Source organism: Canis lupus, chromosome 36 (assembly GCF_048164855.1).
Source record: "Canis lupus baileyi chromosome 36, mCanLup2.hap1, whole genome shotgun sequence".
In the NCBI taxonomy this organism is placed as follows: Eukaryota; Metazoa; Chordata; class Mammalia; order Carnivora; family Canidae; genus Canis; species Canis lupus.
Genome location: NC_132873.1, coordinates 1,429,823 through 1,456,209, shown reverse-complemented (window position 1 = coordinate 1,456,209; position 26,387 = coordinate 1,429,823). Strand labels below are relative to the sequence as shown.

General features: G+C 42.0%; 1 long non-coding RNA gene across 5 annotated transcripts; it reads right to left on the bottom strand.

Moving 5' to 3' along the window:
- Window positions 1-2,234: 2,234 nt before the first annotated feature.
- LOC140625295 (uncharacterized) lies at window positions 2,235-24,644 on the bottom strand. 5 transcript variants are annotated; one of them, XR_012024648.1, is made up of 4 exons: window positions 24,305-24,644; window positions 21,190-21,418; window positions 2,792-2,870; window positions 2,235-2,513 (listed from the first exon to the last, which is right to left on the bottom strand). It is a non-coding gene; the product is annotated as an uncharacterized lncRNA (long non-coding RNA). The 5 variants fall into 5 exon arrangements; XR_012024651.1 differs by lacking the exons at window positions 2,235-2,513; window positions 2,792-2,870 and adding an exon at window positions 4,242-4,367; XR_012024649.1 differs by lacking the exons at window positions 2,235-2,513; window positions 2,792-2,870 and adding an exon at window positions 14,629-16,089.
- Between the last annotated feature and the right edge of the window lie 1,743 nt (window positions 24,645-26,387).

The window sequence follows — 26,387 nt, the reverse complement described above, 5'->3', positions numbered from 1 at the left end:
GGGAAGATGCCAATGCTGGCTATCCACACTAGAACTTATCTTCCAAACAACCCTACTTTTGCTCTTTTGCCAAACCTGCTCCTGCAGCCCTCCATTGTTTAATGGATCTGCTTTCCAATAATGGCTGCTTAAGTTTACCAGCTCTGGCATGTGTTGGGGAAACCAAGAACACTCACTGGTATACTCATTTATCCACTCCATCCTTGTGGGTCTCCAACGCTAGTGACCCTGAATCTCTTTAGGCTCTGAGTTTCCCTCTATCTGGGCCCTAAGAAAGCTCCCTGTGCTGTGCTTCCTTGGCACCGTGTGCAAGGCTTTACTGCCCCACCTGTAAGCCTCCATCTGCCTTTCTGCCTTCCCAGCATGACTGTGAACTCTTGAAGAGACAAGAAATAACTAATATTTGGTTTTGGAGCCTTGGACTCAATCTCATTAGCACATGGTTAAAGTTTTTTAACATGCTTATTAATGGAGTGGTCTCCTATCTACTTTAAACCTCTTCCTCAATTTTGCCGAGTTGAGAATAAGGTTCTGAGAGGCAATGTAGGAACAGCATATGGAACACAACCAGGAATCTTCAGGATTTCCTAGGTGCTCAGATGCCATACTCTTGAGCTGGCTTGAGGCTCCAATCCTGCCTACCCTTAGCCTAATTTTTCTGCTACTTTTGATTATGTTTATGTCAGCTTAACCATTCCTATCAGTCTTCCACTAAGAGATTAAAATGTATCATATTCTACTCTTTTTCTTTTCTTTTCAACTAATTAACTAGACCCTCCTAAGGCAGTGGTAAACCTGCTAAGACTCCTACTTAGTTCCTTCCGCAGCATTGTAAGATCATGAGATTACATTAACATGCCCTTCCCCCACCCCCCAACACACACTTTTTTGGCCCTCTTAGACTTCCATTTACCCAGTTCCTCTTTGCTTCCCAGAAATGCCATCTCCAACAGGCAATATTACTTAATTAAGGATGTTTGTGTACAAGCTTTAAGTAAGCTTTTCTAATTGCAAGAGTTTCACATCACTTTTGTTCATGTTGATAGTTATTTAAACATCATGAATAATTCAAAATCAGGTTTTGAATTGTTAATCAAAATAATGATAGCTGCAGTTCAACACTCCATAACAATTTGACTTGCAGTCAGCTTGAAAAAACCATTTCTGAAATCATTTCCTTCAACACTTAAAGCTCTGCTCCCAAAGCAAAATGAGATCCAAAATAGAGGCTTCTCTGATCCTCCGAGATAGCCTCTCCCCTGTGGTGCGTATATATGTGTTGGTGACTTTAGATAAACGAATACAGTGGAGACCTGAGTACATGTCCCAACTGCAAATATCTTTGCATTCTTCTTCCTTTTGACTGGCAATCTTTCAATTAGTGGCATGCCACTGAGAGACAAGGAACAAGTTCCTTTCTGCCTAAGGACTGTCAAGTAGGTAGAATTTAACAAGTATCCCATTTGAGAACAGTTAAGATTTGCTCTCTAGGCAAGATACCCCTTGCTTCACTTACAACCTCTTGGCAGAACCTGTAACTTCTGAACCTGTAACTCCAGGTTCCTGCTCTCAGTACAAGCCTCAGCCTGCATGCCAAAGTGACCACTTGGTATGTCAACTTGGATGTCCCGTCGTCTCAACAGACCCATAGCTTAACCGATTCCCCACAGCTAGCTGCTTTCTTTTCCAAATGCTGTGCATTGGTTGATGCTAGGGAAACAGGAGGGTATAGTGGTTAAAAGTACTTACTACTCAATTGTAACTCCTGGGTATAAATTCTGACTTGCCACTTGAGGCTACGTGAATGGAACAGGCTTCCTACCATCTCCATGCTTTGGATCACTTTGTCCATATAATGAACATGATAATGCTTATTTCATAGGGTTATTATAAGGACTAAATGAAGTTAGCATTTCTAAAGCATGTAGATGAACTCCTGGCACATTATAGGCATACAAACAGTGTTCATTAAATAAAAGGCTCTTGAATCCCTGGATGGCTCCAGGAGCTACCTTCTCTCCATCTTTCTTTGCTGGCCCATGACCTACCTCCCCCATGAATCTCTTCTATATCATATCAGCACAGACTGGTTCTTCTCTTTTTTAGTTGCAAATAACACATGAATTGGTGAAGTTTGATACCGTAACTAATACATATCTGCTGTATGCATTGTGTCTTCCAACACATGTCATTCCCCTGGTGTAGCCATCCTTGTTACAGACTTTGTTTCTTTTATTAATCATCAAAAATCAGGGCATTCACAATACCCAGGCATCCAGTGCTAATCATGTAGTAGGCATTGGGTAAATATTGATTAATAACTCAGGGCATTTGAGTGCAAGAAAAGAGACAAAGGAATAGGGATCCCTGGGTGGCGCAGCGGTTTAGCGCCTGCCTTTGGCCCAGGGCGCGATCCTGGAGACCCGAGATCGAATCCCACGTCGGGCTCCCGGTGCATGGAGCCTGCTTCTCCCTCTGCCTTTGTCTCTGCCTCTCTCTCTTTCTCTGTGTGACTATCATAAATAAATAAAAATTAAAAAAATACTTTAAAAAAAAGAGACAAAGGAATAGACTATGATAGAAAAATAGAAGACACATCGAGCCTGAGAAAAGAGGTCATATTCCCTAGCCCTCTGAATAACTCATTCAGACCATTCCTCACAATTTTAGTTACTTATTGAATGATTATATCTTTTCTAAAATGTAACCTCCATGAATGGGAAGGTCATGACAAAGATTGCACGGGAAACAATATTTTAGGGAATGCCTTCCCATTGACTATGGTTCTTACCTGAAAGAATGTGGCTATCACTCTGATGATGCCTCTGGTCAAAGATAGTTAAGATGTTCATGTGCTGGCTCAGAATAGCCTGGATGTGAGAAGAGTTAATTTACTATTAATCACCAAAAGTCACTACAGTTATATTTGTGTAAAGAGAACTATTTACACAGGATTAATAAATTACCCTCTGACAATAGTTCAACTCCAGAAACTTTTTATAAGGTAGACTTGAAAATCAGCATTAAAGAATTGACTGCTCCACCTTAACTTCACAAATTTGTTTCTTTTCTGATACACACCAGGAACCTATAAATTCATTTTGGTAACAAAGAATGAAAGGGGGAAAAAAACCCTAAAATATCATAATTTACCACATCACCAAACATTACTTTTCTCTGCAATTTATCCTGACAGGCATCTCATAGCTTGACTAAGGTGGAATAAGGTACCTAAAGGGTGGCTGACATTTGATTTGTTTCTGTTAATTTGTGGGACTAGAGAAATAAAAAATTTAACAACCACAAATTACTCTGGTGACATTTTATCTGTTAAGCATTCTAGGAGACTGGCAGTGAATAGAATGTCCTATTTCAGTACATTCAATCTAATTTAAATCTAAATTCATTTGCCCTGAAAAGAAACAACCACTGATACAAAGGTGATTTTTCAAAAGTCAAAAAGCAACTGACCCACATTATTGCCTATTGGAGAATATGCCTTAATGACCCAGATTTTTATTCCATGCTACTTGAAAGAAATTCTCTAGTATGGCTACAAAGGTGCATGAAAGACACTAAACCATAAAATAGAAAGGTAGAAACCCTTCAGGAAGAATCTTGACTGTTACAAGGTCTCTTTCTTATTATGATTATCAAAGGGACAACATATTTTACCCAGAGATTTATTGTTCTCTAAACACTAACTCATTAATGCGCCCATAATTTCCAAAAAAATTAATACATGATTTTCATATAAATACAAAATGAACACGTGTCAAGTATTCCATCCAACTCATTAATTAATAAGCAATCAGGTCAAACAGTAAGGCTGGTTCAAAAGGGAATTCAAGTCAGACAGTCCGCGCAATGCTGAATTGTATTTGCTAATATTTGCAAAACTGGTAAGTGTCCTACTTTTAGTCAATAAACTGTAACGATTAGGGTAACCTAATTTATGGATAGGAAGTATTTGTTTTGCCCCCAAACAAATGTAATTTGCATTGCTATTAGTTTTCCGATTTAAGCTAATTTCTACATTTACAGAGTTGTGAAGTTGCCTAATCAGTTGTAAATAGGAAGTCAAACAGGATATAACCCCCTGAAAAATTAGATGATCTGCAAGATGTGTGGACCTGATAGAAAGATGCAACATTTCACTGAAAGAACACTTGGTAATGTTGAGTGGGAAAGAGAGACAAATTCAGGCACAGACTGATGGCTGAAACTACAAACATTTATTTCTTAGGTTCTTGAGGCTGTGGGTCCAAGATCAAAGTGGCAGCAAGGCAGGTTTCATCTGGGCGCCTCTTCTGTTTTCTTGACTTGTAGGCGGCTGCCATCTTGCTATGTGCTCACATGAGCTCTTTCTGTGCATTGAGGGAAAGAGAGAGCTCTTTGGGGACTCTACTTACAAGGGCTAATCCCACTGTGAGGGCACTCCCTTCATGACCCCATCTAACCCTAATTACCTCCCAAAGGCCCCATCTCCAGATTTCATCACATTGGGAGTTAAGGCTTCAACATATGAATTTAGGCAGGGCAGATGAAAACATTCAGTCCATAGCAAATGCTTTTTGTTTATTTCCAAGTTTTAGGCAATTTTCTTAACTCTCCAAGCACTTCAGCCTGATAAGTGGAAAGTACTCTCTGATCCACTTCAAAGGTGAAGAAATTAAGACACTGGAAATAGTTGTAAGGGAACATGTTGGAGGAAGGACGCTCTGAGCAAACACAGAGGAATTAAGTACAACATAAGAGATGGTGAGTTTATGAGTGAGGAGGGGATGAAGCAAACTGCTAAGAATCCTTACTTCCTGGCCAGCTGACAATCCTGGAGTTTCCTGGCCTTTTATCTGATGTGGAAAATCAATTAAGTGTTATTAACAAACATAGGCTGCGTGTTGGTCACCTCATATCTATTGCCTTGACAGCACACCATCATCCTACAGTGTTCTTCTCATTAGTCAGGGAAATGACTTGGTCGTGAAGGTCTGGTGACTTGCTCAAGACCATTTCTAACAGATGACAAAGTCGAGAGTAAGTCTAGTTCTGTCTGGCTCCACTGAACTTGATTCATTCTGCAATACAGCCCCTTAGAAGTGGAGAAATCATGGCATCAAAGATATACCAGGTCCCTAGCACCATTAACTGAGATGAGAAAGACAAGGAGAGGAACAGGATCTCTGCAGGGGAGATCAAGAATTCTGCTTTGGAAATGTTAAGTTTGATATGCCCGTAAGACATCCAAGTAGAGATGTCAAGAAGGCAGTAGAGCAGAAGGGTGCTGGAGATGTAAATTTGTGAGTCATCAGCATAAAGAAGTTATTTAATATCATGAGCAAATTCATGCCTCCAGAAGAATACTCCTCTGCAAGGATAATCACCAGAATAACAACCAAGCCTGACACCCAGGGGTATGCTCATGCAAGTCATTAAAATATTTAAATACCTCCACACTAGTTGAGGAACAGTGGCTCCCTTGAGTCTCCCGAAGGTTTTCTGCCTCAGCCCTACCCCCAGTACTGCTAGGCCTGCTCACCATCCAGTTACTAACATATAACATCTGACACGGTGGGAGCCTCCAGGTGGCGACCATTCAGATTGGTCTCTACTCATGCCCTCCCACTTAGAACATTTCAAACATCACTCCTGACTCACAACTAATATTTCTTTAGGGCCTCACATATGCCAGGCACTATGTTAAGCCCTTTATTTTATTCCCTCACTGAGTCCTCACTCTCACCCTTTGTGGAAAATATTAATATCACCCCATTAGACAGTTGAGAAAATTGAGACTCAGAGAAGTCAGTAACTAGTTCTAGGCTACAGAGTGAGTGATGAAGCCAGAACCTGAGCCCAAACTGTCCCACTTGGGAGCCTCTACACCACTCTGCTTCACCAGTTCTGGAGAGCCTGTGTCCACGGCCAGGTGGCATGACGGGGGCACCTGAATATGTTCAGCTTGTAGTCCTAACTTCCTGTCCAGCCAGGACAGTGAGTGGACAAAGCTCTCTCCTGGCACTGAGCTCAGAGTTGCTGCTTGCATTCGATACTGAAGAGTTGCTTGTCTCCTTCAAACTGTCTCCTATACGGTGTGACAAGAATGGGAAATTGTTATATCACTCTTTCATGCCAGACTGTCTAGATTGTTTGTGTCACCCATATGTGTTCACTAAATAACCAGTCTGTTTCACATGTCACCCGTGGTAGCATCTACTGACATGGCTACATTCATTCATACTTCAAGAATAGTGTTTGAAGACACAGAAAGCATGGTCTTGTGGATGATTTTTCTCGATTTCAGTCTTAATAATTCAATAGTAATGATGATATGATGAAGATGAAAACATAAAATTTGACAGCAGAAAGTCTCCTTGGAAGATGCACCTGTTGAATGTGCTTCCCCCTGCCCTCCACCCGGCTCCCCACCCCATTCACATGTTGAAGCCTAGTCTCTAATGTGATAGTATTTGGAGGGGGGGTGAGTTTGGGAGGTGGTTAGGTCGTGAAGGCCTATGGGCAGAGCCCCCTCCATGGGACGTCCAGCTCAGGAGGACTGTGGAGACCCATCAAGAAAGTGGAGCATGGAGTCAAGGAAGATGATCTCAAGCCTTAAGGTTTGATGTAGTTTGCCCCTGTATGTTTTAGACTTAACTGATAACTGTTATCCCTTTCTTCTTTCCAGTTTCTCTCTTTTGGAATGGAAATGTCTCCACCGTGCCTGTCCCACAACTATATTTTAGAAATATGTAATTCGTTTGGGTTCCCAGGTTCACAGCTGAAGAGGAATTTGCCTCGGGATTAATCTTACCTCCAGTTTCACCCACTTTTGACTTAGAGGATATTTAGATAAGACTTTGAACTTTAGACTTTCCAGTTGACGTTTGAATAAGTTTAGACATTGGGGTTATCAGAGCAGAATGAATGTATTTTTCATGTGAAAAGGACATGAATTCTGGAGTCTGGGGATGGAATACTATAGACCAAGTGTCAGTGTCCCTCCACACATCCACCACACACACAATTTTTAAAAAATTTTTATTTATTTATTCATGAGAGACACAGAGAGAGAGAGAGAGAGGGAGAAGCAGGCTCCATGCAGGGAGCCCGACGTGGGACTTGATCCCGGGACTCCAGGATCAGACCCTAGGCTGAAGGCAGACGCTAAACCGCTGAGCCACCCAGGAATCCCCCAACACACACACACAATTCATGTGTTAAGACTTAGTTTCTAGTGACGGTGTTTGGAAACGGGACCTTTGGGAGGTGATTAGGTGAGGAGAGCACAGCCCTCATGAATGGAAATGATGCCTTTATCACAGGGAACTCCCTCCCCCCTGCCACCATGTAAAGATGCAGTAAAAAGATGGCATCTAGGAATATGCAAGCCTTAGCCAGACTCTAGATCTACTGGTGTCTTGATCTTGGGTGTCCAGATTCCAGAACTGTGAGAAATAAGTGCCTGCAGTTGTAAGCCTCTCAGTTTATGGTATTCTGCGTTAGCAGCCTGAATAAACTAAGTAACTCACACACACACATGCACACACACACACACACACACACACACATATCTCCCCATAATAGAGAAGTCCTGACACACGTCACATCATGGATGAACCTTAAAGCCATTATGCTATGTGACATAAGCCAGACACAAATGGACAAATAGTACAGGATCCCACTTACATTAAATGTCTAGAATAGCCAAATTCATAGAGACAAAAAGTAGAATGGAGGTCACCAGGGGGCTGCAGGAAGGGGAGAATGGGGACTTGTTGCCTAATGGGTAGACAGTCTCTGTTGGGGGCGACAAGAAAGTTCTGGAAAGAGTGGAAATGGTTTAACAACACTGAATGTACTTCATGCCACTAAATCGTATGCTTAAAAATGGTTAAAACTATAAGTTTTGGGATCCCTGGGTGGCGCAGCGGTTTGGCGCCTGCCTTTGGCCCAGGGCGCGATCCTGGAGACCCGGGATCGAATCCCACGTCGGGCTCCCGGTGCATGGAGCCTGCTTCTCCCTCTGCCTGTGTCTCTGCGCCTCTCTCTCTCTCTCTCTGTGTAACTATCATAAATAAATAAAAATTTAAAAAAAAATAAAAGCTTTAAAACTATAAGTTTTATATCAAGTATATTTTTATCACAATATTTTTAAAAATCCAACCATCTACTCATACCAAAGCAAGGGATGAAACTTGGCCATTTTAAGAAAAGAGATAGCAAAAAGAGAGAGAGAGAGAGAGAGAGAGAGAGATAGCAAAGGCAAAATAAAGATTTTATTTTTTTACACTTACAAAAGCTGAAATAACTTTCCATCAGCAGACCCTCATTAAAAGAAATGTTAAAGGAAATCTTTAGGGTAGAAGGACAATGGTAACAGATGGAAATGTGCAAGAATGAATCCACAGAAAAGAATAAAAATCCCCAAAATAGTAACTACGTGAGTAAACACACAACACATATTTTATTTAATTTAAGCCTCTTCAAAAGATAGTTGATGTTTAAACAAAAACATCAACAATCCAGTGCAGAGTTTATAAAACACATAAAAGTAAAATGTAGCAATAGCACAGAGGTCAGGAAGGAAGAAAAAGAATTATGCTATTGTAAGGTTCTTCTACTATGTGTGAAGTGGTATAATATTACTTGAAAGTGGACTCTAATAAGCTAAAAATGTCTATACTATAAATGCTAAAGAAACCTGAATTATAGGTCTAGGTTCAGAATGTTGGGGGAAACAAGGATTTCACCAAACGGAAAGAAATTGGTGAGAACATCCTAAGAAATTTTATTTAACACACATGTCTTAAGCACCTATTACATGAAAGACATTGTTTCAGTTGCTAAGAAGGACAAATGAAGTTTTTTTTTTTTTTTTTCAGTTCAGTTAAGGAAATCTTTGCATGAATTTAAAAAACCCTGGGTGGCAGGGTTGATTGAGCATCCAACTCCCGATCTCATGGTTGTGAATTCAAGCGCTGCGTGGGGCTCCAGGCTGGGCGTGGAGCCTACTCAAAAAATTAAATTAAATTAAATTAAATTAAATTAAATTAAATTAAATTAAATTAAATAATCAAATTAATTTAAATTAAATTACAAAACAAGGCGATGTAAAATATATGCTATAATATATAGAGAAGGAGATGCTGTTAAATAGGGTGAGAAATCCGTATACCTAGAGAGGCCAGGTAGAAAGCTTGCATTAGGGAAGCAGATGAGATTGTTGAAACAGCTATGACAGGCAACCCACATGGCTCGGCGGTTTAATGCCGCCTCCAGCCCAGAGCCTGATCCTGGAGACCCGGGATCGAGTCCCACTTCGGGCTCCCTACATGGAGCCTGCTTCTGCCTCTGCCTGTGTCTCTGCCTCTCTCTCTGTGGGTCCCCCATGAATAAATAAAATGTTTAAAAGAAAGAAAGAAAGAGCTATGAGTAGGGGGACTGCTACAAACCAGAGGGCATAAGTCCTTCTAAAAGCAGATTTTGCTACTTAGCATTAGCCAGCTGTTGCTATGATGCTTCACACTCCTTATCTCAACCTGCAAGACTCCACACCACCCTGCCCCTCCGTATCTGGCCTATTTACACTCCTACTGCTGGCCTCCATCTCACACTGTCCAGTTCTATTGGCTTGCTTGCTTACTCCCATTATGTGTCAAAGGTCTTTGACACACAATCTTTATTGTTATCTCCTCCAAGATGCTGTTCATCTTGACCTCCGATGACCATATGACTCACTCTCTTCACTCCTCTACCCAGTGAGGCCTTCTCCAATCACTCTATAGACTAAGAGAACCCCTCACTCTCACCCAGTAATGTGCTGGTACATATTTAACTATTGGCTCTCTGAAAAAAAAAAGAAGAAGTCTTGGTTTCTAGTATTTGTTCATTTCTGTGCTGTACATACCGCCCCCCCCCCACCGCCTCCCGCATGGACAATACCAGTTACCAACCTGATACCACTGAACACTGACTTGGGAAGACACGTGTCTTAAGAGCCCATGCATGTGATTGTAGCACATCATTGCACTTAGCACTCCCTTTCCCTTTATCCTGCTCAGTTTACCCTGCAGTTACCTACACTCATCTGACATATTACATATTTGCTTGTTTACATATTTATGGTCTGTTTTCCCCTCCACATGCACTAGAATGCAAGCTCTGGGAAGGTGGCAATTTACTTTTGTTCACTCACGTATCTTCAGAACCTAGAATTATTCCTGGCATAGAGTTGGTTGGGTCTTAATAGATATTTGTTAAATGAATAAATGCGGAGGTAACAGTGGTTCTTGGGGGTGAGAAATTAAGATTATTAAGAAGGGGATATTCTATTGGGATAAAAGCCATACATTACTATATAAAAGATAAAGTAGTGGGCCAGCAGAGATTGTCTTCTGAGGCCTGGGTTTCCAAAGATAGCTGGACATATCCAAAACTGTGTATGAGACAATCAATTAGCACTTGGAGGAAAAGATTAGAACCTCTATTTACACATTTTTATTTAAAATAATATATTATGATGTATGGAATTGTTGAGTTATCATACAGTGTACCTGAAACTAATATCACACTATATGTTACCTAACTGGAATTAAGATAAAAACTTAAAAAAAAAAGAAAATAAAATAATACATTACACTTCACTAATAGTTGATAGGAGAATCAACTGTAAAATTCCATTTTGGTCAGATTGAATGCTGGTTTCTGTTAGCAAATACGAATTTTCAAAACCAAAACATTTTATCTATTCTTCAAATTAAAAGTGACATTTTGCCATCAAAGAAGAAAATGGCTGCTTAAAACAGCAACAACGACAAAAACAATGGAATTTGCACCACAGGGACTGTGGGGAGAGCATTTTGAAAGCAGATGCTTGGAAATGATCATCAAAGAAAGCCCTTATTTCCAACAATATCCCAGCCATGTACCCTTTCACAATCCCATAGCTCAGTGCAGAGGAGGCCATGTAGTGCCCTCTGCTTCTATGTGCCCTCTTACCCGAGCCTAGTTATTATATATTTTTAAAGTTTGGTATGTGGACCACCTGCATCAGAATCTCCTGGGGGTGACTGTTACACCGGCTAGCTATTATTGTAATTACTTGCTCACTGGGCCTTCTCATGAGATTGTGAACGGTACATGGTCAACGTCTATTACCTCGTTTACCACTGCATTTCCAACCACTAAAACAATTATCTGACAAAGACTAAGAATTTAGTAAGTAATTTGTGGAGTGAATGAAATCAAGATAAAGGGTCTAAGTGCTATCAGTTCCAAATACACAGGAGGGCACTCTCAACGAATTACACAGGCAGGGGCTCTACACATTCTTCACGGCATTTTGAATGGCTTGGCAGGTGACGTTCATGTAATTCGTCCTGTATACAAAGGACAAATTCAGGATATTGCATTGAATTGTGCACAGGTTACGGACATGACTTGATGTTTGTTATCAAGTCAAGATTCAGTGCAAAAGACAGAAATTACCTACTTAAAAAGATTAAGTGCTTTAAAAAAAAACAGTTTAGAGGCACCAGGGAGGCTCAGTCAGTTGAGTGTCCAACTCTTGGTTTTGGCTCAGGTCATGATCTCAGGGTCCTCAGATGAAGCCTCATAGCCTCGGGCTCCGAGCTCAGTGGGGAGTCTGCTTGAGGATTCTCTCCCTCTGCCCCTCCTTCCACTCTCCCACACACACTTTCTTTCACAAATAAACAATTAAATCTTAAAAGAATTTTTTTTAAAGACTGGAGAGGTTTCCCTCATAAATAAATAAATTAAATCTTTAAAAAAAAAAAAAGACTGGAGAGGTTTGGTTCTAAGTTTCTATCACTGTAAATGTGATGCAATGGTCAGTAGTTCCATCGCCACAGCTGCTAATTTCAAAGCCAGTGACCAGGATGAGATGGGGAATCCTGCCATTGCTAAAATGTATTCCTGTTAGATAAAACTGCCCCTGGACACTCTGCTGAAAGATGACATGCTCCGTCCTCCTGCCTGTCCAACCTCACAGAAGTCCATCAAATGACTGAATCCATTCTGCATTCAGGACCCTAGCTGCGAGAGACGCAGGGTAGTGGCATATTTTCAGCTTTATAACTTCTGTAAATAGAAGGAGTATAAAATGAAGACTTGGAGAACCAATCTAAATAACCATAAAAAAATAACCTTAGTCACTTCAACTATGAGAATATCTTGACCCCATATCTGAAACCATGCATTAAAAATAAAAGCATACTATCTATTTCCATTTTACTTGACAGTTTCTCAGTTTATAAACTGATAGCTCTTTAAATATAAATATGGATGTTAAGAGTCTAATACAAAAACCCAACTGCAAACACATTTGTTTATTTTTTGCACTTCATTAAAAGAGTTTAAATCAGTATGTTGCACCAAAAAGAAACTGATGTTCTGAGATGTTTTTTAATACTATTGTACCTGTTGCATATTGTTTACCTTGATTATAATCCAGTAATAAAATATACTGTTGAAAATAGCTTCTGGCTGCTTTTCATGGTCACCAATGCTTTGTTCTCTTTCAATGGCTAAAACAACATGGGATTTGACACCCACAAAAGAAAATGACACATGTAAAGAGAAAGATAAGAGAGCCTAACTATAAATGCCAGATGGGTTCTCCGTTCTTTGAATGAATCAAAATGTCAAAACATGTTGAAAATGTGCATATGGCAATGAAAACATCTATTATTCCCCAAGTCACTCGAAGCAAAACCCCAAGAAAAAATCTTTTAAGGAGCTTATTAAAATAGTCTTTTCAAACATTTTTTGAAACTTGACTCTATTACTTTTGAGCCCCGTCAGGTCACCAAGACTGGATCAGGTAAAAATGACCACTGGTCTCAACTGTGGTTCTTTCACTGTGTCTTAGTAACCAACCAGCAAACAAGCCTTGCAAAAAAATATGTTTATGATACCAGAAATGTGGTGGTGTGAGTTGGCCAGGCTCTTGAATCCATCTTTTTTCCTCATCGGAACCCAAACTATGGTATTCTTTTTCTTCTTTTTTTTTTAAAGATTTTATTTATTCTTAAGAGACACAGAGAGAGGCAGAGACACAGGCAGAGGGAGAAGCAGACTCCCTGCAGGAAGCCCGATGTGGGACTCGATCCCAGAACCCCCGGGGTCACGACCTGAGCCAAAGGGGGATGCTCAACCGCTGAGCCATGCAGTCGTCCCTCAAACTATGGTTTTAACAGCCCAGGTGGTCTGAAGAAGAGTCAGAGTAGCATGGAACTGTGGGCTCACGCTTTATGTTCCTCCTCAGGCCAGATAGGTTCAGGTTGGGGAAAAGATGTGTTGGCACTTACAGTCTAGTTCATTGCCATATATATTTGTAATTTTTAGAAGAATATGGCATCTAGTAGGCATTTTACAAATGTGGTTTATAAAAACTCTTATCAGTGGGTGCTATTAGATCCCTGCTGTACAGATACAGAGACTGAGGCCCAAGACAGTGAAATAATTTGGCCAAGGTCTCAGAACTGCTAAGTGGCAGAACAAGATGCCCCACCCAGGCACTGTGTGTCCAGACTCCACTGTGCTGGCCCATAATTACTCCGGCATGCTGCTTCCATGAAGGAATATTTTACAGTGCCACATTATATACTTCCAAGCTAAATTTCTTGCTGCACCTTCAGGACTACTTGAGTTTTTGGTACCACAGGCCTAATAAGGGAAATAGTATTATTTATTCTCCTTAACTCAAGTCTAAGCCAATGATTCAAATTATTCTCTGGACCAGACAGAGTCTGTCCAGCTGTTTGCAAATGCGTCCGACTGTTGGCAAATGAACGGATTTCTATATTTGAGCCACTAGATGTTTACTTTTAAAGCATTTGTTTAAACCTATCAAGTTCAGAGAGTCCGCCAAAGTTGGTTACAAAAACACCAAACCCAAGCCTAATAAGCTTACCGACGGAATATGTTGACTCACACAATGAAACAGTTCCAAGATTTCAAGTGTTCATCCAGGGTTCATATGAGGTTCCACCTTTCAGCCCTACAGACCCAGGGCTTCTCCCATAACACAAACGATTCCCAGAATTGAGTCCCATTAGCCCTGATTGGCCTGTCTGGAGTCATGGGACCTGTTGTGCGCAGCATTGCAGTGGGGTGGGGGAGCCTACAGTCTGCTAAACGAAGTAACAAGGACCTCAGGCTGTAAGCTCCTAATAAGCACTATCTCTGTTCCGTCCCACATTTCCTAACTGCATATGACAACCAGGAATTAAATGCATTTCAGCTTTGCACAAAAAAGGGATATATCTTTAAAAAAAGAAAAATACCAGGCACTCACTGTCCTTCACATTTCCAGAAACGAAGTAGGCCATGTGCTTAGAAATAGGAGGTTTATCAACTCAGTATGTGCACTGAGTTGTCAGGAGATTTTATCAAAAAATCCTCTCAGACCCACAGAAAAATGCATTTCATTACTAAAACAAACATGTTTGCCAGTGTAACTCTTTTCTTTATAGTTTTGTTGTTTTTTGTTTTGTTTTGTTTTTGTATATTTTATTATTGGAGTTCAATTTGCCAACATATAGCAGAACACCCAGTGCTCATCCCGTCAAGTGCCCCCCTCAGTGCCACCCCATCCCCCCGCCCACCTCCCTTTCCACTACCTCTTGTTTGTTTCCCAGAGTTAGGTGTCTCTCATGTTCTGTCTCCCTCACTGATATTTCCCACTCATTTTCTCTCCTTTCCCCTTTATTCCCTTTCACTATTTTTTATATTCCCCAAATGAATGAGACCATATAATGTTTGTCCTTCTCCGATTGACTTACTTCACTCAGCATCATACCCTCCAGTTCCATCCACGTTGAAGCAAATGGTGGGTATTTGTCGTTTCTAATGGCTGAGGAATATTCCAGTGTATACATAGACCACAGCTTCTTTATCCATCATCTGTCGATGGACCCCGAGGCTCCTCCCACAGTTTGGCTATTGTGGACATTGCTGCTATAAACATCGGGGTGCAGGTGTCCCGGCGTTTCACTGCATCTGCATCTTTGGGGTAAATCCCCAACAGTGCAATTGCTGGGTTGTAGGGCAGGGCTATTTTTAACTCTTTGAGGAACCTCCACACAGTTCTCCAGAGTGGCTGCACCAGTTCACATTCCCACCAACAGTGCAGGAGGGTTCCCTTTTCTCCGCATCCTCTCCAACATTTGTGGTTTCCTGCCTTGTTAATTTTCCCCATTCTCACTGGTGTGAGGTGGGATCTCATGGTGGTTTTGATTTGTATTTCCCTGATGGTCAGTGATGCGAGGCATTTTCTCATGTGCGTGTTGGCCATGTCTGTGTCTTCCTCTGTGAGATTTCTGTTCGTGTCTTTTGCCCATTTCATGATTGGATTGTTAGTTTCTTTGCTGTTGAGTTTAATAAGTTCTTTAAAGATCTTGGAAACTAGCCCTTTATCTGATGTGTCATTTGCAAATATCTTCTCCCGTTCTGTAGGTTGTCTTGTAGTTTTGTTGACTGTTTCTTTTGCTGTGCAGAGCTTTTTATCTTGATGAAATCCCAATAATTCATTTTTGCTTTTGTTTCCCTTGCCTTCATGGATGTATCTTGCAAGAAGTCGCTGTGGCCGAGTTCAAAAAGGGTGTTGCCTGTGTTCTCCTCTAAGATTTTGATGGATTCTTGTCTCACATTGAGATCTTTCATCCATTTTAAGTTTCTCTTTGTGTCTGGTGCAAGAGAATGGTCTAGTTTCATTCTTCTGCATGTGGATGTCCAATTTTCCCAGCACCATTTATTGAAGAGACTGTCTTTTTTCAAGTGGATAGTCTTTCCTGCTTTGTCGAATATTAGTTGACCATAAAGTTGAGGGTCCACTTCTGGATTCTCTAGTCTGTTCCATTGATCTATGTGCCTATTTTTATGCCAGTACCACACTGTCTTGATGATCACAGCTTTGTAGTACAACCTGAAATCTGGCATTGTGATGCCCCCGGCTCTGTTTTTCTTTTTCAATATTCCCCTGGCTATTCAGGGTCTTTTCTAATTCCACACAAATCTTAAGATTATTTGTTCCAATTCTCTGAAGAAAGTCCCTTGCACCTAAAGGAACTGGAGAAAGAACAGCAAATAAAACCTACACCAAGCAGCAGAAGAAAGTTAATAAAGATTCAAGCAGAACTCAATGAAATAGAGACCAGAAGAACTGTAGAACAGATCAACAAAACCAGGAGCTGGTTCTTTGAAAGAATTAATAAGATAGATAAACCATTAGCCAGCCTTATTAAAAACAAAAGAGAAAGACTCTAATTAGTAAAATCATGAATGAAAAAGGAGAGATCACCACCAATACCGAGGAAATACAAACAATTTTAAAAGCATATTATGAGCAGCTATATGCCAATAAATTAGGCAATATAGAAGAAATGGACGCGTTCCTGGAAAACCACAGACTACCAAAACTGGAAGAGGAAGACATAGAAAACCTGAACAGGCCAATAACCAGGGAGGAAATTGAAGCAGTCATCAAAAACTTTCCAAGACACAGAAGTCCAGGGCCAGATGGCTTCCCAGGGGAATTCTATCAAATGTTTAAAGGAGAAACAATACCTATTCTACCAAAACTGTTCTGAAAGATAGAAAGAGATGGAGTATTTCCAAACTCAATTTATGAGGCCAGCATCACCTTAATTCCAAAACCAGACAAAGACCCCGCCAAAAAGGAGAATTATAGACCAATATCCCTGAAGAATACAGATGCAGAAATTCTCAACAAGATACTAGCCGATAGGATCCAACAGTACATTAAGAAGATTATTCACCATGACCAAGTGGGATTTATCCCCGGGATGCAAGGCTGGTTCAACACTTGTAACACAATCAATGTGATAGATCATATCAGCAAGAGAAAAAACAAGAACCATATGATCCTCTCAATAGATGCAGAGAAAGCATTTGACAAAATACAGCATCCATTCCTGATCAAAACTCTTCAGAGTGTAGGGATAGAGGGAACATTCCTCAGCATCTTAAAAGCCATCTACAAAAAGCCCACAGCAAATATCATTGTCAATGGGGAAACACTGGGAGCCTTTCCCCTAAGATCAGGAACGAGACAGGGATGTCCACTCTCGCCACTGCAATTCACCATAGTATTAGAAGTCCTAGCCTCAGCAATCAGGCAACAAAAAGAAATAAAGGGCATTCAAATTGGCAAAGAAGAAGTCAAACTCTCCCTCTTCACAGATGACATGATACTATACATAGAAAACCCAAAAGACTCCACCCCAAGATTGCTAGAACTCATACAGCAATTTGGTAGCATGGCAGGATACAAAATCAATGCCTAGAAATCAGTGGCATTTCTATACACTAACAATGAGACTGAAGAAAGAGAAATTAAGGAGTCAATCCCATTTACAATTGCATCCAAAAGCGTAAAATACCTAGGAATAAACCTAACCAAACAGGTAAAGGATCTATACCCTAAAAACTACAGAACACTTGTGAAAGAAATTGAGGAAGACACAGAGAGATATTCCATGCTCATGGATTGGAAGAATTAACATTGTGAAAATATCAGTGCTACCCAGGGCAATTTGCATATTTAATGCAATCACTATCAAAATACCATGTTTTGTTTTGTTTTGTTTTGAGAAACAGAGCCTGCTAGGAAGATGAGGCTCCCACTCCCATGCTAAAAGCTAGCCTTTGCATTGAGCATCAGTAGCTTCAGGGCACCCACCCTAGCAGATTTGTTAGCTTCCCGAAGAATGGCACGGAGTCTTGCTCACAGCTGAATATTCAGTACTTACCACAGGGCCTAGAACATAGAACAACATTCTTTTAATGCTCGAAATATGATTGAAGGAACGATGCGTAGTCAACACTTAGTGCTTACTGAGTGCCAGAAACATTTAAACTGTTCACTCTGTCCTTGCAGAAAGCTTACGGGGCAGCCCGATAGAGCTATTAATTCCACTTGTCAGATCAGGAAACTTAACACATGTAGTAAGCAACAGGCCTGTGTTTTAACCAGCCAGGCCTGGTACAAGCATCCACGCCCTGCACCGTGGTTATGCACTGCATGAGCTCCGGGACACCGACACTTGAGTGATGACTAGACACACATGTCCTGGACATGGACGTGGCCTGGGGCAAGGAGTTTATTTCTGCTGAAAAACAAGTTCCTAAATAGTGCTGGTATTCATTTGCTTAATCCGTCTGTGCCTCATTTCTCTTTCTTTGATTGCCTCACATATCCTAACTCACCAGTCTCTCCTACCTCTAAAATCCCATATGTCCCATATTTTAGATGTTCCATTAATAGCTTATCCCATACTAAGAAACAGGAGTTGCAAACCCAAATGTTCCCTTCGAACAGGTAAAGGAATTCTGAAAACCACTGTCAACCATCAGTGGCCTCTCCCACCGAATGGCATCTAAATGTAACTAGTTACTTTTCAGAGAGGTGGCCAAACAAAATTGTTCAGGGGGCTGCATTAGGAGCCGGCACTTTTCAGCTGAGGTGGTCTAAGAGAACTCTGGAGAGAGCCTCCATGGTCTCAGAGGAAATCCCTGCAATAAAACGAGAAGATAAAGCAAGAGACTCTTGAAGATGAATCCAGTGGGGCGGCCCAGCTACTGCAGTCGAAACCTGTGATGCTCAGCGTTGATCTTTCGCTGCATTTTTTGTTTCTCAAAACTGTCACACCTTAACCGCTCTTCTTACCGATCTTTCTTTTATCAATGTTATTTCACCTTTTATAAAAGTGTGTATTTAACAACAACAAAAAAAATTGGTTTCTTTGTTTTAAGAAATGCAAAAGATTCAAAGGTAAAAGAATAAACTTTCCATGAACTTTATCAATCACTATGGAATCTATTAAATATTAATGGAGTCAGAGTTTCCCCTTGACAATGAAAACATCTGTCAACTTCTTAAATCTTGTTCTTTCTTTGAAAGTCAGGTGCTCCACAGGCAACCCCCCAAGGAAATTTCCTGACTATAAAACAATAAGGGAGCCATCCAAGAGAAGACAGGACACTTTCTGCATTTGAACTGGACCAGCCTTGCATAGGTCCAAAGGAGATGGACAGTGACCAGTAAAAAAGAAAAACAATAATTAGCAAGAAAGAAAAATACACTAGAAATAAACTAAAAGTTGTAGCTTTGTGAAAATAGGCTCACCAAAATATGCAAGTAAGAAGTTAAAATGTATCTGTACATTTAAGAAAGAAGGGGAGTGGAGAGGAGGGGTGAGGAGGGAAGAGAAAGGGAAGGGATGGGAAGAAAAGAAAATTTTAAAAATGATGCTTCACACCCAGACCTCACACCCAGCTCCGTTTGGGGAATTTTCTTTTTTTCATTTTTATACCTCATGTCATCTAAAGACACATGACTTGGAATACTTTTGTTTCTGAAATGCTATTTTTAAAGAAAAGTAACTGCTAAAAGTGTTATTACAGATTTCTTTAAAATAGATTTCAGAGAATCTCTTCTAGTAGTTCGTATTTATTCATCTTGGTTTTCTACACCTACATTTATACAGTTGTTCAATGAAAAAAAAATGATTACTTTGAGATAAAGCTCTGAATCATCAAGGAAAGATTTAATTTGAATGATTACACTGTTTTAAAACTAAGGCAGAAAAGCAGGCACACACTTTTATCCACATGAACTTGAGAAAGATTTTTGTAGTAAATTCAAGTCTAGTAAACAGATTACTGCATGCTCTGGGTGTCCCAGTTAATAGAGATCTTAAAATAAGCCAAACTGAAAGTAATAATTAAGACTTGCATTCATATCTGAAATTTAAGAAACAAAACAAAGGATCATAGAGGAAGAGAGGGAAAAATAAAATAAGATGGAATCAGAGATGGAGACAAACCCTAAGAGACTCTTGGCCATAGGAAACAGACTGAGGGACACTGGAGGGGACAGGGGTGGGGAGACGGGGTCACTGGGTGACGGGCATGAAGGAGGGCACGTGGTGGGATGAGCTCGAGGTGTTATATCAGACTGATGATATAACACTGACCTCTGCCTCTGATACTAATGATACAGGATATATTAATTAATTGAATTTAAATAAAATAGAATTTTAAAAAATAAAGAGAACTGGAAGAGGAGGAAAAGAGAAAAAAGGACTTGATCCACTTTCTGTGACTATGAACAAGAGGCCACACGGGAAAGGGTGCGGGCTTATATTTTTCTTTGGGGAAATAGCCACAGGCCAGGGACCGACAGCACAGATTGGTGGGGGGGAGCGGTGGGGGGAGAGGAGGCCCCAACACAAAAGCTGTATAGTTATCTTTTTTGGACTCGGGAGCTGGGAAGAGGGAAGGAAGGTCTAGAGGTAGAAAAGTGTCTAGACAGAGTGGAGAAAAGTGTTCTGAAGCTCTGACCCCTCTCGGGGAGCCCTTCGAAAGACAGTGCCGAGGCAGGGGATGTGGATCTGCCTAAAAGCAGGCCTTAGTCCTGGATGAGCTCCCTTCAGGGGTTGCAGCGCCTGGCTGTGTTTGCACCGAGGGTCGAGGGTGGTGTGAGGAGGGCCACCCCCCCACACCCCACCCCTCCACGCCCCCCGCACACACCCACACCGCAGAGGCCACCCAGGTAAGACCTTTGTGGAGCCAGCGGTCGGGCCAAACCATCACGTGTGGGACTTGGGGCCAAGCTGGGCCCTGCAGGGGGGTCAGCCCAGAAATGCCACGTCTGGGCTCCCGCTGGGACCACGGGCCGAGACGTAGAGAGGACGGACGGGATCCCCCGTCTGGGTTATGGAGGAGAAGGACAGGCCTGGGGGGACGGGCCACCACAGGCGGGAACACGGGCAGAGCCCGCGCCCCGACCCTGGCCTTTTTTTAAGGCAGAAGGGGGCTCTCTGGAATTCTTGACCAGCTTCATCATTTAAAAAGTAGATCCTGCTTGGCTCCTGGGCCTGCCCTGAATTAGAACCTGAGAGACAGAGACAGACACAGAGAGAGAGACAGAGAGGAAGGGAGGGAGGGAGGGAGGGGGAGAGAGAGATAGAGGGAGAGGGAGGGAGGGAGGTAAGGACCGGTTGGCCTCCCGTCGCCCACCCACATCCAGCAGGGGCCGCAGAGTTCAGTCTTGGGGTGGGACAGAGTTGTCCCCTCTGCCCAGGGAAAGGCTGTGCCCCACCGGAGGAGGAGCAGCTCACATTTCGGAAAAGAAACCAAAACTACCTCTGAGCCATTCGGCCTCCAGGCCACCTTCCGAGCAGGCAGAGCAGGAGAGGTGACACCGAGCTCATCCCAATAATGTCCAGGTGTACAAGCTCTTCGACAGATTCCCATGAGACACTCCGGAGAAATCATCCATCTTCTGGTCCAATTAGACACGAAGCAGCGAAGCCAGAGGCGCAGATGTGGAGGGTGTTGCGGGGATGAGAAGGCCCGTGGCTGCAAGATCCACCTGCATGAATGGGGGGGGGGTGGTGGTAACAAACACGAACCCACGTGGGGAACGACGGCATCACTTGGGGTTCCTGTGGGGTGCATTCCCTCTCTCTCTATCCTTCTCTCAATTCTTCTCTTGCTTTGAATTCTACGTTTCCCCTTTTGTTGACCAGGACATAGCCAAATGTTTGAGGCAGAGAAACAGAACACTTCCCAGGTCACCAGGGAGTGTTGCGAGTGGGGAAAACATTAACTGCAGTAACTCAATTATGTTCAACAACTTGTGTTCCTTTGGAAAAACAACAAAACAAAACAAAAAGCATTGCTTTCTGTTACACAGAATATTAGGATTGCAATTATGTAAGAACCAAAGTGTGTAGGTGGAAAAATCCCTCGTGGGTATTTTAACAACGTATTAACCAGTGTTGTCTTTGGAGGATGAGATTTCAAGAGAGGCTTCCCCAGGTAATGGTGCCAGGGGAACACATACCTCTGTTGGGGGGACCCAGGGATTCTATGACTTAGACCAGTTTTTGCACTAATTTCTCTGCTCGGGGTCCTGAACAAAGAGGGAAGTAATATCAGGCCGCGCCTATGGCACAGACTTTCCATTCGGTACTGGACAGCCTGTATCCTTGTCACTTAGCCAGTCTGATGGGTCAAGATCTTCTGTCCTTTTTTCATGGATAGATTTAGACATGGTACTACTTTCAAGTCTTGTCTTCTGTTCCCCAGTGGGCAGCAAATCCCAAGCCCCAGCCCTTTGGGCTCCTCTCCAAGGCTGATATCATGTCTGGGAAATCAGTGTCTCTCTTTGGTCTTGAGTTCTCTTTCTCTCTATCTCTTTGTTTCTCCCTCTCCCCACCCTTGTTCAGCTTTTCCAGGCATCACTGACAAATAAAATTATGATGTATTTAGGATACACAACATAATAATCGGATCAGCAGTGTATGAGGGTTTTCTATTCTCCACAGTCTTGCCAGCTTTTGTTATTTCTTGTCTTTTTCATAATAAATGTCCTACCTGGTATGAGACAGTATCTTGTGGTTTTGATTTGCCTGTCCCCGTGGTGAGTGATGTTGAGCACCTTTTCATGGAACTGTTGGCCATCTGTATGTCTTCTTTGGGAAAATATCTATTCAGATCCATTGCCCATTTTTAAACTAGGTTACTTGTTTCTTTGCTATTGAGTTATTTGACTTCTTTGTATATTTTGAATCATAATCCTTTATCATATGTGTGCTTCATGAATATTTTCTCCCAATCCATAGTTTGCCTTTTCCTTTTGTTCATGGTTTACTTTGTTGCACAGTTTTTAGTTTGATGTCATCTCACTGGTTCATTTTTGCTATTTTTGACCTCTGCCTTTGGTTTTGGTGTCAATTCAAGAAAAATCATTACTGAGACCAATATCAAGATTATCCCCTCTATACTTTTCTAAAAGTTTCAAGGTTCCAGATCTTGAGTTCAAGTCCTTAATTCATTTTGAGTCAATTTTTACGGATGGTATCAAGTTAAATAAGATCATAAAGGTAGAAGCTCTACTTGGATAGGATGGGGTCCATGTAAGAGATTCCAGACAACTCACTGTCCCTCCTCCCACCTCCTGCACACACTGAGGAAAGACCACGTGAGGACATAGCAAGAGGCAGCCATTTGCAAGCCGGAAACACAAGCTCTCATCAGGAACCAAATTGACTCATACCTTGAACTTGAACTTCACAGACCAGAATTGTGAGAAAACAAGTATCTGTTGTTTAAGTCACCCAGTCTATGATATTTGGTTTTGGCGGACCAAGCAGACAAAGACAATTTGTTTTTACCTATTTTTCCATTTCTTAAATTTTCTTCACCACCTTCTGTAGAGGTTCTTAGTCCTGTTCATTCCTGCTAATTTTTGATCACAGGTTCTTCTATCTGCATACATTCCCTTGCTAAGTAGCCATACTCCTAAGAAGAAGAACTCACTATAAACTTGTTCAACAGGAGTAGCTTAACATGAGTACATTCTGGGCCCCTTTATTGCTAAATTACTGAATTTCTTGGTGGTTAAGCAGACAGGCAAGGTCACTGGGCGGATAGCTTAAATAGGAGGGTTGAGGACACATAGGATATGAATATCCTTGGAATAAAAAATTGAAAGGTGATTTAAGAAGAAAACCAAAAAGTCTTCACGATGTTAAGAAAGATTCCAAGTCTGTCCAAAAGAGTGTTCTGAATGCTCCTGACTATGGAAAATTACCAGGTCTACTTATCCATCTTGCAAATCAGAGAAACCCAGAGGAAGAAACAGGGCGTGAGACGTGCCAATTATAAGGAGGCAGCCAAACAGCCGTGGGAAGATAGAAAAGGCTGCTCTGTGTCACACGGTGCAGTTACAGGATCGCGTCAGAAACAGCACAGCTTCCCTCTGAACTCAGCATTCCTTGCCTCACCTAACTTATGAATAAAACATTGGGCGCTATTTTCAGAAGAAGCACCTGTTACAACAATGGCATCAGTGAAAGGGATGGGGAAGGCGGGGACGGTCGGCCAGTGAACGCATGAGCGCCGGCACACCAGCTTCTCCATCAAAAGTAAATGCCCCACACAAAAATATTCCGCTTCACAGCAACTACTCTGTTTTGTAGCTTCTGTGAATCAAGCTTGGGTTATTAAATGCACAAGAATAGACAACAGTGTGCCTTGCTAATTACCGTCTCCTCCGGTTGGCATGGAGCCTGGGTGGGAAAAAAACACAATTTGCAGCTCCCTAATAAAAGCGCATCTCCTACAAATGTTCTCTGAAATATACCATTTTCATCTTTATTTCTCAAACATATTTTTTAAAAATGCCAAGATACTCTTGCCTCTCCCCCTTCTGTTGACAGGAGCCCATATTAATTCCTTTGGAGATACTCACAGTTGCTGAACAAGGAAGCCAAATAGATCCTAAAAATGACAACATTAGGAAAATCCCAAAGACTGAGTAAGTCCAGTTCTTCCCCTCTCTCTAGTTTCTCCCTTTTTCTTCCTCGGCTGCTCCTCTAGACATTATTTCTTTGCCTTCTTTGTGATTTGCAGGCCGAGAGCCCTCCACTTTCTCTATGAGTCACCCCCTCCTGTCACCATTTCCATCCTTCTCTGTTTTAAACTGGAGGGTCAGTCATCTCAAGCAGGATTTAACCAATATCCCCAGTGCCTTTTTGACCATCCTCTTTCCAGTATATAGGTTGGGTGCTTTTGGATTCATATAGCAAAGCACCTACTCAAAGTGACATAAGCAATGGGGTGATTCCGCCACGTAACAAGAAGACCACTAGTTCCACCTTGTTGCCAAGGGCCAAGTTCCATCTTTCAACTCTACATCGTGATATGTCACCTTGTCCTTGGACTAGTTCACTGTCACCTACAGACAGGACAGCCTCCCAAGTTGGAAAAGAGACCATTTCTTCCTTCTATCTCTTCTTAGAAGCAAGAAGACATTTCCCCATCTGTAGAATCCCCCTCATTGCCTGGAATCGTATCATACGCTCAGGTCCTCGTGCCAATCAGTCAGTGGTAAGAAGACCATTACGGTTGGCTGAGATGAATCACGGCCAGCCTCCCTAGATGGCGGATGGGCCAGCGTCCCTTGAGGAACATGTCTAATCTGAGGAGAGTGGTGACTGAAACAAAAACAAGGTGCTGTCAGGAAGGGAGAAGGGAGAAGGGTGGTGAGTGTGAAGTAAGCAATCATGTTTAGTGCAGCCCTAGCATCCACCTTTTCTTCAGCCTGACCAGTAGGTTCTGCTGGCACATGTGAGGGATGCTCACTAATGACAATTTGATAATTAGGACCCTAATACCTTTTGACAGTTCATCTCATTATGTTTTCCCAGAGGGCAAGGGATATTTTAGGCTTCTACGTTGCTCCATCCCGACACTCACATCTTCCCTCGCTCCCTGAAAATCCAGGGCAATTGGTGATATCAGACAAGAGCTCTGTGAATTTTCTAAATCAACGCTACAAACATCTGACCCAAGCTGTTTTTTCTTCCTTCTTGTGATGATGGGGAAAAAATTGTTCCTCATCCTAAATGCAGTAAATCCATTTATCTCTATTATGAGTCCTGTCCCTTCTTTCTCTTCCAGGGTCCTCCTCCCAGTAGGCCCTCTCTCTATTCTACTTTCAACCTCTCCTTTACTGTCAATTTAACCCTAATAAAATACCTGATTATATCAGCCTGTTTAGTTAACCCTAGATAAGAAAAAAATTTAAGAAAAAAATACCTTCTTTACCCTATATCCTCACCCCTTTCATGCTACCTCTGTTCTCCCCCTTCGTAGGCAGACTTCTTGAAGGACTAGTGTCCTGTCTCTTCTTTCTTGCTTCCACTCACACCCCAGACCATGAACTCTGGCATTTACTCCCTTGGCTCACTGAAGGACTCTGTCTGTGCTCACTAATGACCTCCTCATCACTTAATTCAGGTCGCCTTTCAATTTGTCTCCTCCCCGATCTCTTGGCAGCACTGGGTGCTCTACTGTTCACTCCTTCCTCAACAAAACATTCTGCTTTTGTATCTCATGGCACCACCTGATTCTCAGGTTTTCATTCACCTTCTGCCCATCCACTTCGAAGCCACAACGTTCATCCTATAACATTACCCTGAGCAATTCTTACACCCACTTTCTCCCTTGCCCTGCCTTGCTTTACCCCAACTTCCAGTATATATGAAGCTTTTGTTTCTTGAATATACTATGCTTGTTATGGCCTCCTTGACTTGTCTGACACTCTTCCCCCTCCTCAGCCCCAGTCTCATGCTGACTCTTAATTCCACATTCCCTATAGTCCCATGTCCTCTGGATGTCCTCCCTCACCCCAACCCTTGCACATACAGACACGCAGTAACTGAGATGGTCCTGCCACTTGCTGCAGGCACACCACCTGCTACTGCTTCTTTTGTAGTGCTTGGATCATCGATCTTCCTCACTAGGCAACATTAGTGAGAGTAAAGTCCGTG